This window comes from Lontra canadensis, unplaced genomic scaffold (assembly GCF_010015895.1).
Source record: "Lontra canadensis isolate GAN:19392208 unplaced genomic scaffold, GSC_riverotter_1.0 scaffold15, whole genome shotgun sequence".
Taxonomy (NCBI): Eukaryota; Metazoa; Chordata; class Mammalia; order Carnivora; family Mustelidae; genus Lontra; species Lontra canadensis.
Genome location: NW_022631009.1, coordinates 12,645,688 through 12,659,994, shown reverse-complemented (window position 1 = coordinate 12,659,994; position 14,307 = coordinate 12,645,688). Strand labels below are relative to the sequence as shown.

Sequence of the window (14,307 nt, the reverse complement as noted above, 5' to 3'; positions counted from 1 at the left end):
GAATGAAAGTATCAATGAAACTTTTTGGGCTTGACTAGAAAAATCTTATAGGAAAATTTCAAATTAACCTTGACTTTGGTCAAAGACACTAAAATGTAAATCAAAACCTTATTCACAGGCTATTTTATTTTATTATTTTAGCTACTGGAATTTGCAGTTCAGTCTTTAGCTGTGAGATATCTCATTATAAATCTGTTAAATCTAACATCTCACTTCCTGGACTAAAAGCTACAAATTTTATTTAGGTGACATTTGTGAGATAAATACGATTTCTAGGAGATAGTTTGGAATATGGCCTAGGGTGGTGATCCAGCCTGGAAGGAAGAGAGCATAATCCAGGTTCTCTTCTTTTTTTAAATTAATTAATTAATTTTATTATGTTCAGTTAGGAGCATATAGTATATCATAAGTTTTTGATGTAGTGTTCAACGATTCATTAGTTGGGTATAACACCCAGTGCTCATCACAACATGTGCCCTCCTTAATACCCATCATCCAGGGCATCTGGGTGGCTCAGTTAGTTAAGCGACTCCCTTCAGCTCAGGTCATGACCCTGGAGTCCTGGGATCAAGTTCCGCATCAGGCTCTCTGCTCAGCAGAGAGTCTGCTTCTCCCTCTGACCCTCCCCTTCTCGTGCTCTTTCTCTCTCCTTCTCTCTCTCTCTCAAATAAATAAATAAAATCTTTTAAAAAAAATACCCATCACCCAGATACCCCATCCCCCCACTTCCTCCTTTCTATAACCCTCAGTTTATCTCTTCTTTCTACCTCAATGATTCCAAATAATTAGTCACTCAATCTGTATTTTTGCAAAATTTTAAGTAATTAAAAACAATGTAAAAATGCTAACCTTAACATAAGCATAAAAACAAAAATATTAAACTTCTTAAGTAAAGATTATTTTTAAATAAGAAAATTAACATAAAATGCATTATGCATATCAGTGAGCTAGAAATATAAAATATTCTAAAAAATATTTGAAAAGATAGTAGCTTCAATATAATATGAAAAAAATTGATTTTTAGCTCAAGTGAGTTTCAAAACAACCTTGGTATTTTGACCTTTTCCGAAACAAATGAATCATGCGCAATCTGACCAGATGACTTTTTTCCAGAAATGGCTCAAGCTCTAGCCATGTTTCCACCATTACCTCGTGGCAAGAAGGAATATTGACAAGTAATGACAGTTACTTTGACTTCTTGTTTTTGCCATAAAATCCATCTTCCTGTACTGATCAGCATTTTATTTGTACTTAGACATGAGACCAAACATGGCTAATTGGCTTTGGAACCGTGAGATTGGATCAGCCTAGGTCTTCTCTGATCCTTTTTTAATAAGACTTGAATTTAAAGGTATATAGATAAGTTGTATATATACATATATATCTATATAAATATAAGAGTATATAGATAAGTTGTGACAAGCTACAGTGGTCCAAGTTTTGACATTTTGTTTTTACTCTTACTCTAGCACCCCCAAATTCAGTATAGCCTTGAAAGAAATCACCACAGATAGTATTTTGACCATAGCCATACATAGATTTCAAGGAAGAAGCCAGTTTTTCACGTTGCCTTTCTCCTGGAAATGTTATCACTTAACAAAAATGTTATCACTTCCAGAACAAAACCCTAGACTATAAAATGCATTAATCTTTTTTACATTTTTCAAAGAAAAATGATTTTCTTTGAAAAAGAAAGGACTATATCTTTTCATAAAGGAGAAATTCTTTTTCCCCAGTTTTATTGAGAAATAATTGACATACATCACCATATAAGTTTAAGGTGTACAGCAAGATGATTTGGTTTACATATATTGTGAAGTGATTACCAAATAGCTTTGCTTACTATCCACCATCTCATATAGATACTTAAAAAAAAGAAAAACAAAACAAAACATTATCCTTGTGATGAGAGCTCTTAGGATCAACTCTCTAAACAACTTTTCTACATGTCATATAGCAGCACTAACTATAGTAATAATGTTGTACATTATAGCCTTAGTACTTATGTATCTTATAACCAGAGGCTTGTACCTTTTGACCACGTTTCTCCAATTTTCTTCCCCCTACCCTCAATCTCTGGTAACCACAAGTCTGATCTCTTTCTATAACCAAAGTTTCCTTTTTTTAGATTCCACATATAAATGAGATCATACAGTGTTTGTCTTTCTCTGATTTATTTCACTTAGCATAATGCCTTCAAAGTCTACCCATGTTGTCACAAATAGGATTTCTTCATTTTTATGGCTGAATAACATTCGTGTGTGTGTGTATTTATATAAATATATATATTTATACACACACCACTTCTTCATCTATTCATCCATAGATGGACTAGATGGGCACGTGGTTGTTTTCCTGTCTTGGTTATTATAAATAATGCTATGAACATGGGGGTACAGATATCTTTTTGAGTTAACGTTTTCATTTCCTTTGGATATATTGGATATATTCCCCAAAGTGGAATTGCTGAATAATATGCTAGCTCTATTTTTAATTTTTTGATGGACTTCCATACTGTTTCCAAAGTGGCTGTACCAATTTCTGATCCCACAAAGAGAGCACAAGTGTTCTCTGTACTCCACATCTGTGCTTGCATTTGTCATCTTTTATCTGTTTGATCATGGCCCTTAAAACAAGCATGAGGTGATATCTCATTGTCGTTTTAATTTGTACTAATGACTAGTGATTTTGAGCATCTTTTCATATACCTATTGGCCTTTCTTGTATCTTCCTTGGGAAAAAAAAAAGTCTATTTGGGTACTTTTCTCCTTTTTTTTTTTTTTTTTTTTTTTTTTTTGGGGAAAAAAAAATTTTTTTTTGGTTTTTTTTTCCTTTTTTTTTTTTTTTTTTTTTTTGCTCTTGAGTTGTGTAAGTTCTTTGTATATTTTTGATACCAATCTCTTATCAGGTAAATGTTTTGCAAGTATTTTTTCCCATTTCATAGTTTGTCTTTCATCCTGGTTTATGGGGTTTTTTTTGCTTTACAGAAGTTTTTTTAGATGTAATCCCACTTGTTTATTTTGTTGCTCCTTGTGACTTTTGGGTGTGATTTCCAAAAAATCATTACCAGGGACCATGTCAAGGAGCTTTTATCCTATTTTTTTTCTAATATTTTCATGGTTTTAGGTCTCACACTTAAGTCTTAACCCATTTTTTTTTCAAAACCATTAAACCTTTATTTGCATATAAACAGTTCACTGTTTTTATTTACATAACCACCTGTCTCCTAGACAAGCCATGTTAACAAACATAAAGCAAAGATGCCTTGTTGATGACAATCCTATTCAGTTTTCTTTTTTGGAGGGTGTTCTCAGCAGCCAGTTATCACATGGCAATTTTCACAGTTTCAAAGAACTTTTCTTCATTTTAAAACAAAAAAGTGTTACACCTGGTGGTAGTTTTTGTCAAATAGTTCAATCAACCTTATATTCGCTTTTATAATATAACTTCAAGAATGTGTATTATTTAACCAACACAAACCTCAAAAACAAAAACCCAACAACCAAACACTATCCCATTTCTGGTGCCATGAGACGCAAGAGTACCACCTATTTTTCTGTTTTAGTGGTTAAAAATGGAATCCAGTTTTAGCACCCATCTACAGGAGTTAGAGGTTAACGACAACATATGATCTACTTACTGGAAGGTAGCAGTCTTAATATCCCCTCAGAAGGACATCTGTTCCTTATACTGCATCCTGGCTCATGGAAAAGAATAATATTAATGGGGGCAGGGGGAAGGACAGACTTTTAGTTAAGGCTTTTTAGTACTTAAATCACTTAAATATTAATGTCATATTTCCCTAAAGTATAGAATTATATCACATATAAAATATCTCAAGGAATTATGTGGTTGCAGATACATCAGGATGGACCACATTTAAAATGTTAAACATGGCTTAAATATAGAACAGAGGAAAATCAGAAAAATTAATGCTAGTGATCAAAATCCCATCTTTTTAGCCAAAATGCTATCTCATCATTCCATTTCAAAAATGAAATGAAAGATTCTAAACGAGTGATAACTTTTTACATAAAAACACACAAAACTGTGAATAACTATATCAGTTATTAGACATGGTAAATACAAGCAAAGAAAATAAAGTGCACCTTTACAATATATAAAATTATAGACCCAGTAATCACCTTTTAAAATTGGTAAATAGACTGAAATATAAAAAGTACCTGACATAGCAAAGTTAGATAGAAACGAAAAAAATTTCAGTTGAAAAATAACAATTTTTCGGTACAGCAGAGGGACAAATAACCTTTTATTAAAGCTATTAGATTTGGAGACTCTTGAATATTTCGATTTTGCATAGGAGAAAGGAAAGCCATTCTTCTAGAAGGCACTGACTTCATGTGCAAGCAACTTCATAAAGAAAATATGTGTCATAGGACTGCTGGTTCTTTTGTTTTATTCCTTACTCTGCAGGGGAGACTGACTGTGCAGTATTGCTGAGGAACTCTATCAGTCAGCAGGCTCTCCCACATCCTCTTCAGGGCGCTCAGTCCACAGTGTCACAGATCTCCTTTACTTTCTGGTGGAAGTCTTCTGGTTGATCTGCATACACATAATGCCCTGCCCCAAGAATGGCTATTGTCTTCACAAATAAATGTGGTTGTAAAGACTGGATGCTGTTGCCAGAACTGCCATCTATGCAGGATCAGGCGCCATCGATCACTGAAACTGGAATGTCAGGGTGCATTTTACCAGTTCACTGGAGCACTGGCCTTTTTGCCCATCCATCAGGAAGAGTCATATTTTTGAATGCTGTCTCACCACTTGGAGTCTGCACATTACGGTGGTAGATGTATTCTGTCATGGTGTCATCTTCAAACATTGATGAATACTTCCATTTGAAATCAGGCCTTAAACACTGCATTAGACTTAAGCCAAAGGGTCCTGCAATCCTGAGGCCAGCTGGTCTACACTGATCACACTCTGATCAGCAAGGTCTAGTGGTTCAGGAAAACCCCAAGGCTCCACTAAAATGAGATGATTAACCCTTGACAGGTACTTCAGTGAGTAAGCAGCAGCCAAGAACCCACCCAAGTTGTGCCCAAGCAAGATCACTTTGTCCAATCCTAGGGCACATCTCCATTCTTCAATGGATTCCACAAATTGATTTTCCACTTCCGCATCATTGTCAAATCTAGCCTACTACTTTGTCCAAAGCCCAACCGGTCAAAAACATAGATGGGTCTATCGGTGCAAAGATCTCCAAAAGTCAGTGCCCTAAATGACCTCATTTTACCTTAATTTCCTCTTTATAAGCCCTATCTCCAAATACAGTCATATTCTGAGATACTTAGGGTTAGGACTTCCAGTTTATGAATTTGGGGGGTGGGGTGTGGTCACAGTTCAGCCAATAAAGAGGAGTGACTGCTTAATGGGTATGAGTCTTTCTTTTAGGGTGATGAAAATGTTCTGGAACTAGATAGTGGTGATGGTTGCAAGCATAGTGGATGTACTAAATGACATTGAATTGCACCCTTAAAATGGTTAATATGGTAAATTTTATGCTGTGTGTATCTTGCCACAATAAAAAGTCATTACCTAGTCATATTGATTTCATCTTGTAAAATGAATCATATCAGTGTACATTTGCCATCTCTATCACTCTAGCCAAAGCCAGAATTATTTCTTGCATGATATATGTCAAAAGTTTCAAACTATTCCTTGTTTCCACCCTCGCTCTCCTCCAATTTGTTCTCTTCTCTGAAGCCAGCCTGGTCTTTTGGAAATGTGGATTTAATTATTTCACTCCCCAAATTAAAACATTTCAATGATTGCACATTTTATTTAAAATCAAGTCCCAAATTTCTGTCTGTGGCTACAGGCCCATTATGCTCAGGTCTTTGTCTATACCTTAGCTGTGTTTCTCCCCCACTGCCTAAATTTGCTCTAATCTCAACCTGTCATCTTTTAACTTTTATCAAACCAGGATCTTTCTTATCTCCCGCTACTGCATATTCCATTCCTTTCACCCCCACTGCCCTGCCTCCACTCTTGGCCTACCTAAAATCTATCATCATTAACTTAACTTAAATGTCACTTCTTCAGAGAGATTTTTCTCTGATTTTTCCATTTAAATTATTCTTTTTTATAACATCCTCTTTCTTTCTTCAAAGTACAGAGATAATTAAAAATTACCTGTGTACTTTTATCTGTTTAATGTCTGTCTCTTCTACCAGATTATAAGCCCTGTGAGAACAGGAACCATGTGTGTTTGGCTAACTACTTATCCTCAGCATGCAGTACATAGTTGGCATTGAATATTTTTCATTCAAAAATATTATTTGATAAATAAATGAAAATGTTAATAATTTAGACTAGAACATTTCAAAAGCTTTAGCCACCAAGTGATAATGTGGTTTATAATTAAATTTTTCTTTTCCTTAATTTCAGTGATTTTCTTTTCCTTAATTTCAGTGACAGACTCTCATGTAAATAATCTCACAGTGGCTCTCAAAAACTTCTAGTAAAGCATACAGCAAGCACCAACTTCTGCTGAAACAAGAGAAGGACTCAAGAAAGAGACAAATGGGCATAAATAAAACAGAGTACATAATAGATTTAATCAGTAAAATGAGAAGTTAGTCTTTTGTTTTCTTTGACAAGTGTATTAAATAAAAGAAGAAGATAAAATAATGTGAAAGAAGGAAAAACATAGCTACAGATAAGGAATATCAAGAAATCTTGACAGAATGCTATGAATAACTTTTTGCTCAAAAAAGAAATATAATAAAAACAAAGAATATGAGTGATTAAGAAAGTACAAATTACTTTAAATTACTTGAGAGGAAGTAAAAATTGAATACATCAATAGCTTTATTTAAAAAATATATCCCTATAAAAGATATGAGCTCAAAATGAATTTATAGGCCAATTCTGTTTAAAATTTTTTAAGTTTTATTTATTTATTTATTTATTTATTTATTTGAGAGAGAGAGATAGCATGAGTGGGGGGAGAGAGAGAATCTCAAGCAGACTCTGCACTGAGCACAGAGCTGGAGCTCGATCTCACAACTCTGAGATCATGATCTATGCCAAAACCAAGAGTCAGATGCTCAACCAACTGAGCCACCCAGGTGCCCCAAATTCTAACTTTAAAGAAAAGAAAAGTACTCTGTTAAATAATCTTTTTAAGGCATTAAGATGTTGAAAAATTCAAAACTTTAAAAAAAAAAGAAAAGGAAAAGAATACCAAAAATAGGAAAGCTATAGATTAATCTCATTTATAAACATAAGTAAAAATATCTTAAGTTGAATAGTCACAGATGAAAACCAGTAATTTTTGAGAGAATTATATGAATGCCCCAACATGATTATTCTAGAAGTGTAATAATGTTTTAGCACTTGGAAATATATTTATGTAATTCAATCAGATTAACAGATTTAGAGAACATTATACAATTATCTTATTAAAAGGGCATTTCTTATGAATCAATACCATTCTTAATAAAGCCAAACTAGGAATAAATATATTCCTTCTTAGTTTAGTTTTTTAAAAAATCTGTCAGATCAACTTAGCAAATATATAAAGGTGAAATATTAAAAACATTCCTACTGAAATCTTGACCAAAATAAGGATGCTTAAAGCTATCATGACTACTAGAACCAGGAGTCCTAACCAATGCAACAAGGCAAGAAAAGAAAATGAGTTAGAAGTATTGAAACAAGGGACTCAAACTTATTTGTGCAATAGAATTGCAAAAGAGAAGGAACAAAATGATAATTTTAGTAAAATGGGTTGATATAATGTCAACACATAAAAATCAATCCCTCTTCTTTTTAAAGATTTTATTTATTTATTTATTTGAAAGAGAGAGCACAAGCAGAGGGAGCAGCAGGCAGAGAGAGAGGGAGAAGCGAGAAACAGGCTCCCCACTGAGCAAGGAGCCCAATCCAGGGCTCTATCCCAGGACCCTGGGATTGTGAAGGCAGATGTGCTTAACTGAGAAGCCACAGGTGCCCCAATCTCCTTTCTATATATAAGTAAAAAAACTAATTAGAAAATTGGAAGATCCAACTCAATGAGAATAAAAATGATTAAAATATTCATGAGTCAACTTAGCAGAGTACATAAGACATTTATAGGGGAAATCATATGATTTTGCTCAAGTTTCTATAATAAAGCCTGAGTAAAGAAGTCTCGGGATAAGACAACTCAATAGTATAAATAAATGTGCAAGTAAATACGTAGTTTAAATGCAATATGAACTAAAATCCCAACAAGATTTTTTCAATGATAGTTTCAACTATCTTTTAAAATTCATCTGAAAGAGAAAACATGCAAGGATATCCTAAAAAGAAAAGTTGCGAAAGAAAGATAAACAATGAGTATAAGATGGGGAGGATGGTCATTCCTTTGTTTTTTTTATTTTTTTTTCCTTAAAGAAGAAAGAATTTCTGCTCCTCCTTGGAAGGTAGTATTATTGGAATAAATATTCCAAGAAAATTGGTTTAGGATGCTGGCATTCTCTTCCTTGAACTGTTTGAGTAATTGCTTTGCAGATCTCACCGTCCCCACAGTTAGATCCTAAGCACTAGATCTGTAGGGAAGAAATAGAAAGCCTCACTTTGGCCCCAAGCCAGACTATATCCTCTTACACAATATATTGGAAGTTCTATATTTTGGGGAGATTATTAGGCACCACTCAGCCAGTGTAAACCTCATGCTGCACATTTTTATCCTTATTGGATTCTAAGTGCTTATTGTCAATTTTTGAGGAATCTAAAGAGGAGGATGGTGAGTAATCATCAATCCTAAATCTCCAAGAAGTAAATTGCCCTATTGAAATCTCAAAATGAACCAAAAGGCAAAAAGATACCTGTTAATTTTAGATACAATTAGATTTCTAATAATGAGAAGATGATATTGAGGTAATCAGCTATCCATTTGTTCTTAAAAAAATTAAATCTCTACCTCACAGCAAACATAAAAATAACTTGAATAATTAAATAAGTACAATTACAAAAACCTACAGATTTCTTAAAGGAACGTACAGAAGGTTATTTTGACAATCATGAAGCTGAGGAGATCTATGAAAGCCATTAAACTCCAAACCCATAAAAGAAATTTAACAGCTTCAATCTTATAAATAAAACTGAATAATTTCTGGACAGTGAGATACAACAACCAGATTTAAAGTAACAGACTGGAAGAAAATATTTGCAACAGATATGACAGAGAAAGAACCATCAGGATTCCTGTAGTTCAATAAGGAAAAGCAAGTAGCCTAATAAGAAAAATAAACAATAGTTACAAACTGGCAGTTCTTAAAAAAATGGCCAGCATACATCTGAAAACATGCTTAAACTCAGTAACAGAATTTAAAGTGACAAATTTCCCGCATCAGATTAGCAAAACTAAAAAAGTGTTGTATGTATGTCTAAAAAAGACTAGTATGTAAACTGGTACTCTAATAAACTGTTGGTCAGTATTTAACTTAGTTCAATCTTTCCAAGGTCAATTTGACAATATTTTTTTAATTTAAGATTTACATATTCTTTCACCAACAATTAATTCTGTCTTTAAAAATCCATGTTTAATGGTGCACCCGGTGACTTGGTCGCTTGAGCCTCTCTCTGGCTCTTAACTTTGGCTCAGGTCATGATCTCAAGATCCTGAGATCAAGCCCCAGTCCAGTCTGGCTCCATGCTCAGCGGGGAGTCTGCTGGAGATGGCTCTCTTCTCCTTTCCCTCTGCCCCTCCCCCACCCTCTCTCTTTCTTTCTCATTCTCTCTCAAATAAATTAAATTAATCTTTAAAAAAAAATTCATGTTTAATGTCCTTGTCCTCCCCTGCAGTGATGTCCCTGCTAGATCTCCACCCCTTAGTGTGAAAGATCACAACTCACATGCTCAGTTTCAGCCAGGACGGTTCCCGAGGTTACAGCTCAGGTTCTCCTCACCTGTTCAGCCATAGCTTCTCATCCATACCCCAGGTGGCTGGGTTAAAAGGAGCAGGGATTGCATGGAGCACTGGGTGTAGTGCAAAAACAATGAATACTGTTACGCTGAAAAGAAATAAAAAATAAAAAAAAAAAAGGATAAAATGAAATAAGTAGGTACTAGTATTTTTGCTGATATCCTTTTCTTGACAATACCATTTTATATTTAATCAGAATTTTCCCCTTGCAAAATAAAAAAAATAAATTCTTTAAAAAAAAAAAAAAGGAGCTTCCATTCTCAGCCCCATTGTGTGATAGAATCAGAACCGTCTCCCACAACCATCTAGGCAAAAGGTGAAAAACTCAGCTGCCTGCTGAGTTTCGGAAAGTAAAAGAAATGAATGAAGCAAGGAGAGTAGAAGTATATATGTTAGTGGTAGACTTTGAAAGAAAACTGCAGAGCATCTACTCTGGCCAAAGTAACCCATATTAATATGTGAAATATCCTAATTTTTAAGTAGTTCACTAATTTTAGTTGGTTCAATGAAACAAGGAAAATAGAATTCATGGAGAGAAAAGGAAACATAATTTGACTCACGAGCAATTTCTTGATAAGCCCCTAACCTAGCAGTGGCTACCCATCCAGTATTACCCTCATTCATGATTAGTTTCCCATGGTGGCTCTTAGTGCCCTGATTTGCCCACACACCTTAGATAAGACCATCACAGTTCAAATGAGGCTTTAGAATGACTGATCTTCCAAAAGAAAAAGGGTCTTATTAGGTTGCCTTTTTCAGAAGCACCTTGGCTCCTCTGCAGGCAGCATATACCTCTCTGCTGTGACAATTTTGCATACCAAGGAGACGGGGTTGTGGTGAACAGTATTTAATTAAACCACTAAGGTTCCTGGGGCTCTTCCCTCAAACCAGAATGACTGCTCATCCTTTTAATACAAAGTCACTCAAATGACTCAACCAGAACAATGTAAATCTCTTCCTCCAGAAAGCGATGCATATGATAAATCATGCATTGAAAAAATTAATGTTCTACTAATGCCCCAACCACATGACGACTAGTACAAAAGCCACACATTTAAAGAGTAGGCAAACAACAAGCAAAAAATGTGTTCCGCTCAGAGATAAAGAGTTAAGGGATCACAACCTCCAATTTAAAGACCAAGTTGAGAGACTAAGGCACTGTTTTCAGAGTAATGAATCACATTTTTTCTGCCCCACAGAATTCTAATGCTGTCAAGTATGGTAAGATAGATGATCCTAGTTAAAATTATATTTTACAAAGCAAAACAGATATAACTCAGTAACTGTGCATCTAATTGACTTAATTGCCTCATTTATCACATGACTTAAGTGAGCTGATGTTTTCTACTCTGCTTCACCCATGTAATTCTTGTAATATAAGAGCTGAGACATGGTGCCAGGCATGAGCGAGAAATCCTCTCTCCTGAGAAAAGATATCATTGGAGTGATGTTGGCTTTGGGTTCCAGTTTATTGAAAAATCAATGTCCATTTGAGCGACCTACACATATGGCTTTCTTCCAGGCTGATGATGGCTTTGGGAGGCTGGCTATCACCTAATGAAGTCAGATCAGCTTACCCAGCACCCAAGTTACAGTTGGCAAAGTGACTTTGTCATTAAAATCCAGTTTATCATTCCTGTTGGTGTTTTTCTTTCCATCTCACCCTCTGCTATCCGTTTCTCCTGAAGCCACAGTATTGTTTTTCTCTGTAGATAAGAGACCAATGGCTCCAGTTTTAACATTTCAAAGGAACTCTGTATGATGTTTGGGGCTCAAAGGATAAACAACCTTTTAATATGTATGTTGTCTGTCATCAAAGGCAGGAAAATACATACATGCCTAGATAGTCCCACTCAGTCTTGACTCATAATAGACATTTTTACAAGTCAGAGCCAGGTTTGTAATAGGCTCAATTGAAATTCATCAGTTTAGCTATCGTGGGTAAATCAACAAGGCTAAGTTTATCTAATGTGTTGATACGTTCTAATAAACAGTCCAGCTGATGTTTTACATGAGGCTTTTTAAAAAAATTAATTACCAGTAAAGTAATACCATTTCCCCATTATTAAATGAAGTGACAGTCTAAATTGCAATACTATTTTCCCCCAATGTTCTTCCCCTGGAGAATACCCCCAGACAGATAGTCACTGGCATCAAAAGCTCTGGTATGGCAGTGGTTCCCCCCAACCCCCCTGCCCGAATCTGCCAAAAGCAACAAATAATTCTGTTAGGAAGTGCCAGCCCAGTCACTAAGCATGGTTACCAAGTTCTTACTTGGGTCTGTTACATGAAGACCTCCCTTTCTAATAGTTAAGAATATTTGGATCACAGGTAACAAAACTAACTGACTGATGTTAGGGGAAAAAAGAAAAAGAAAAATTTATGTATATAAATGTGCAAGGATAGCAGGAGGTCACAGAATCAATGGGAAGTTAAAGAACCAGGCATAAAACTGGATATGAACCAAGGCATTTTTATGCCAAGAGGGAAGAAGCCAAGGTCTTTTAGCCCAAACAGGCTGGTCTGGAGCTGTGGCCACAGGCAGGGCACTGTGGCTGCTTGCTGCTGCTGTGGAAGAATCTAAATGTCTTTATATCCCTTGCTAAAGAGTCACAGTCCCATGTTGGAGCCTCTGGTTGATCGGGATATAACTTGTAGTCAAAACAAGATATTGGAAACAACAGAGTACATAGTCATTTGTGTTTAGCATGCCTAAAGAAACAAGCATCTAAAAGTTTGCAATGACTATAACATGTCTGAATGGATAAGTGGTATGAACTCTAGGTGATCATGGACATTTTGAAGGATTCAGGCTCACCACCATCTTAACCAATGAAGAAGTGCAGTCTACTGGGATTCATGTTAAGAATTTTACATAAAGGGGCACCTGGGTGGCTCAGTGGGTTAAAGCCTCTGCCTTTGGCTCGGGTCATGGTCTCAGGGTACTGAGATCGAGCCCCGCATCGGGCTCTCTGCTCGGCGGGGAGCCTGCTTCCTCCTCTCTCCCTGCCTCCCTCTCTGACTACTTGTAATCTCTATCAAATAAATAAATAAAATATTTTAAAAAATAAATAAAAAATAAAAAAGAATTTTACATAAAGAAACATGTAAAATGTTTCCTGTAGGAGGCATAATAAATAGAGAACCAAAGGATAGGGGAATAGGCTAGTTAGGAAGCAGAGGCTCTAACAAAAATCTCAAGGTTAGAATAAATTTAAATAAGACCTAAATTCACAGTGTTTTATAGTTGTAGTAAGGCATGTCAGCAAATGATTTTAGTATACACACATGTGCACACATATGCACACACACATGATTTCTATACCTATATGGAAATTACTGTTCTTACACAGTATTTTACTGGACCAATAACAAAACTCCCATATAGTCCTTGGTTAAAGCAGTATGTTTGATTCTGGCCTACAGATTTATTTTAAAGGACTTCACATGGGAGAAGTGAAAGGAATCTGCATTTATTGAGTGTTCATGGTATTTTAAGCATCTTTCTATGTCATATCACTTAATCGCCACATACCTTCAAGCTAAGTATGAGCTGCTCAAGTTAAAGATAATAAAGATGAAGTTCAGAGAATGTAGGACGTTTGCCCAAGGTCACATAAAGCAAAAACTGATTTTGCGTGTATGTGTGTATAAGAAAGTTGCATATACTCCTGGACCTTATGTTCTCATCTCCCACCCCTCAGTCTGACTTCTGACCGCATCATTTCAGTAAAACAACTCTAACAAAGGTTATCAGCAGTTTTATGTGACTAAACTCAATGGATGCTTTTTAGTGCTCATCTTACATCATTTCAGCAGCATCTTACACTCTGTACAATTCCCTCTTTTTGGAAACACTCTTGTCTAGGTCAACTCAGCTGCTATATCAAAATACCATAGACTGGATGTTTTAAACAACAGAAAATTATTTTCTCACCCTTCCAGAAGCTGGAATATCAAGATCAATGTTCCAGCAGTTTTGGTTCCTGGTGAGAACCCACTTACTTGCTTTCATAGGGCTACCATCTTGCTGTGGGCACATATGATCTGTTCTTTGTGGGAACAAGAAGAGAAAGAAGCCTCTTGTGTTTCTTTCTCTTCTTATAGGGGCACAAATCTCATCATAGGGGCTCTACCCTCATGACCTCATCCAAACCTAATTACCTCCTCGCCTCCAAATACTATCATGTTGGGGATTAGGATTTCAGTATATGAATTTTTGGAGGGCACAAACATTCACCCCATGAGAACTCTCTTCTGCAGGGTGCCACATTTGCATGGTTACCCTTTTCCCTCACTGGGTACTCCTGTTCTGTACCTTTTCTAACATTATCCATTCTTATTTGCATTCCTCTCTTATTATTCTTGTT

The 14,307-nt window shown here is 35.6% G+C and overlaps 1 pseudogene; it reads right to left on the bottom strand.

Annotated features, from left to right (window-relative positions):
- Positions 1-4,511: 4,511 nt before the first annotated feature.
- LOC116868261 lies at positions 4,512-5,252 on the bottom strand (annotated as a pseudogene).
- Between the last annotated feature and the right edge of the window lie 9,055 nt (positions 5,253-14,307).